The sequence below is a fragment of the Octopus bimaculoides genome, chromosome 3, assembly GCF_046866305.1.
Source record: "Octopus bimaculoides isolate indiv1 chromosome 3, ASM4686630v1, whole genome shotgun sequence".
In the NCBI taxonomy this organism is placed as follows: domain Eukaryota; kingdom Metazoa; phylum Mollusca; class Cephalopoda; order Octopoda; family Octopodidae; genus Octopus; species Octopus bimaculoides.
In genome coordinates this window covers 58,446,690-58,450,724 of record NC_142930.1, presented here as the reverse complement: position 1 = coordinate 58,450,724, position 4,035 = coordinate 58,446,690, and positions in this window count along the sequence as shown.

Sequence of the window (4,035 nt, the reverse complement as noted above, 5' to 3'; positions counted from 1 at the left end):
TCATAATCAATTAATGTGACATTCTTTTGCAACCATCAGCTAAATACAACTTTTATTGATACTATATATGCATTAGTACATATATGCGACAGACGACAATGAAGTAGTCGTCCGAAAAATGTCATCATATTGTTATCTACGTAAGGCATGGAATCGAAATTAGAATTATGTATTTATAAAACAAAACGGTGAAAAGTGATAAAATTATAAGAAGGTACAATGATGTGGAGAGCATGATTACTCATAGTAATCTGATGGGAAAATCAAAACCTCAAGAAAATGCAAGTGTAAAAGAATATAAATACTATGATAGGACAGAAAGAAAAGGAGAAATCAGCAGGTTCTCGACTACGCCAGTCTAGGAGAACTGAGATTCACAAAACGAGACAAAAGCAATCTACTTGGTGGTGGATCGCCACATTTCGATGATACCGATTTAGCTGTTCAATCCACTAGATGCGTTCTGTCACTATTTGGAACCTTTGTAATTAACTAATATTTATCGAGTAGGAGATGGCAATCCGTCGGCTTTTCTAGCAAGTCAGGTGATCTTCGAGATTTTGGATCGTCATCTGAATTTTGCTACATTTGATTTGATTAAAAGAAACCAATAAGAGTAATATGTAAGCAAAATATTAGTTCTACTATAAGTTTGTCCCACTCATGCTCTTGCTCATGCTCCCTCCTCTTTCCCACTCCTGTAAATTATAATAAACAACAAAAATCACAAAATCACAAACATCGTTCTCCATGTGAAGCAGTGGCAGCCTACTGTCTGTGCCAAGCACTATCCTTAACATTTATGGTAAATACACAAGGAAATAGGTAAATAATTTGACACCCTACGTTGGTACAATACTACATTATCATTCTTAAAGCACTTCCCTCCCTATTATTTTCACACAAGCATGAAAAATACAAAATTATCAGCAGGTACTTTAGCTCTAAGCATTAAGATGGTATGGACACCTTCAATAATAAGCGAAAGGAATATCAACTATACGGTCAGAACGAGTCTAAGTTACCTGTTGCCTAAAGTGGCAAACACGGAAGTACGACTCCTGAAAGACTCTTTTAACTAAGAATTTCACATGAAAAGGTTGCTGCCAATAGCGAAACATGGCAGCAATTTTGTGATGATCTGGTGTGCAATTTGGGGCCATTGTCAATGAAAGGTGGTGGAGTATGATGGAAACATAAACCCAGATAAATATGTGTCCATTTTGCAGGAAGGACTCCTTCCAAACTTCCTCAAAGTGGAAATGATTAAAGAAGACGCTTTATTTATGGAAGATGGGGATCCTTGATACACGGCTAGAAGGACCCAAGATTGGTTGGAAAAGAATGGCATTAAAACTTCCATGACCAAACCAGTCACCAGATATGAACCCTATTGAACGGCTCTGGGACATAATGGACAGGTCACTTCGTAAAATGAACTAGAGAAGCCAGATCTTTTGAGATTACAGCATGAAAATGGGAAAGAAATTCCCCAACAAAATATTCATCATCTGAGCAGCAGCTTGCCTTATCGAAACCTTGCATTGAAAAATCCAAAGGGCATGTCTATTAAATAATAAATATTCACATTATAATACTTATGAAATAATTTGAATGTATAATTTCAGACTTAAATAAATTTTAATGATCATAAGGGAGTATATTTACTTCTGTTATGTCTGTGTATATGCAGTTTTATATGAAAAGTATACGAAAGTGCATGATTAGTAATGAACATATAAATGTGATAAACCATTATTCAAAATATTTGTCCTTGATTTGCAATACTTGCAGCGATGAAGTGATGTAATGAAGAAGAGCTCCATTATATAAGAAAATCTTACCCTTATGGCAAATGCTTCTTGTTTCCTTTAAAGAAAACCTATATTTACCTAGTTCGTAATATAAACAAAAACAACATTTTATTAATTGATTTCCTCTAGAGTTAACAACAACAGCTGAAAATGAAGGATATAAAACCGCTCACCACCTTCGTATAACCTACAAATATTCATATCTTGGAATATAATACTTGCCCGTAATATTTGCACGTTTGAAGGTTTATATTTATAATTCTATGTAAAGAAAGTGAATTAAGTTTAGTTGAAGAGGTAGTCTGTTTTCACATTTGTCATTATCAACTGCTTTCCAGTGGATCGTGTTTGAAGAAGTAGTCTGCTTTTCCATTTGTCAATGTCAATTTCTTTTCAATGGATCGTGTGAGATACTAATATTACAGAATTTAAGTTGTAAGCTTAGTGTGTTTAAACAATGGCACTGACATGTCTAATTCGTTCAGTTGCTGACTTACAGCAGAGGGTTTGCAAAATCGTTTGCAGGTCAGAAAAACAGAAAAAAAAAAAACAGAAAATTAACTTGTAACATTTATGTTGAGTTCTGTGATCGGAGTTCACATCCCGGTTCAGTAACAAATGACTCAAAGTTTGTCCTAAATTTAAGGCGGAATTTAAAATATTGTCATGAGTAATAAGGTTGCTTTCAAATCTCAGAAGTGAGTGAATTAATCGTATGAGTTTAAGGTGCCAACGTAGCAGGGTTGTTGGCACGCCGGGCAAAGTGCGAAGCGGTATTTTGTTCGGCTTTATGATCTGAGCTCAAATTCCGCCGTGATGAACTTTGCCATTCATTCTTTCGGGGTGGATAAATTAAATAGCAATTGAACACTGCAATTGATGTATTCAACGTACACGCTTCTACAAATTGCTGGCTTTGTGCCGAAATAAGAAAAATATATACGTAATTGAATTCTAATGTAGTTGGTCCCTTTAGAGGTCTCATGAGTGTGTTGATAAAGAAAGAGTATGATATCTTCAATGAACATTTACTTGTAAGAGGCTGGACACCACAAAAGAGGTGCTAGGACAATTCATCCCAGGTTATTTCGTTGTCGGTTTATTTATCCCCTGTCAATTCGTCATCGATCAAGTCAATTTTCGCTCGTGAATTCGTCCCAAATTACTCTTAAATGTGATTTTCGAGGGAAAGTTTAGAACAATCGCTTTAAAATTAAAATTCTCGTTGGACAGTTTTAGATATTTTTCCTTTCTTTAACCCCTTCTCTCTCTCTCTCTCTCTCTCTCTCTCTCTCTCTGTCTCTCTGTCTCTCTCTCTCTGTCTCTTTCTGTCTCTCTCTCTCTCTTAAGTATCTGCGCTGAAAAGTTTACGAATAGATTTTTGAAGCGAATCGAATTAAATTTATTCAATATGCCACCCCCGTGAATATGACTATCGGCAATCTTATAACTTCAGAGAAAGGAAAAATTAAAGTGGTCGATCAAGACTATTATGTATACACAACGAATAAGTAGAATGCAGGTGGATTGGAGATATACTGGAAGTGCGAATAACGTGTGTGCAAGGCGAGACTACATATAGATGAAAGTTATAAAGAGCTTAAGACGGATCCATAATCACACTTCAACTGCTGCAGATGTAAATGCAAGTATAATAGCTTCAAATATTAAAGTCAATTCTATTTCATCTCGTGATACCCCTCGTTCAGTTATTGCCAGTGAAGTTCAGAATTTAAACGACTGTACATTCTCGCAAATACCGCCATTTGCACACCTTAATAGGATTATTAGACGGTGGAGGCAAGCTGATTCCAACTGTCCTGGCACCCACTTATAAATGTTGGGTTTTTCATTCCAAGTGAATACTCTTACCTTGACAATAATGAATCGATTTTACAGTGAGACAGCGGAATGGAAGTTTGAAAACGAATGCTAATATTTGCAAGTGACGAAGCACTTCGGCAGTTAAAACAGCACAAGAACTGGGTGACAGGTGGAACATTTAAGTGCTGCTCTAATACATTTTTTTCAATTATATATACTTAACACTGAAATTGTTAATTTTAATGCCCGAAGATCGTTCGCATTGCTCTCTTTCAAAAGTCAAGACACATATAGTAGACTTTTTGCCAAAATAAATGAATTACTGCAGAATGAGGGATTTCGAAAACGCAGCACATAACGTATTTCTTGAAACGTTTACTGGTCGAATTTGGCATGC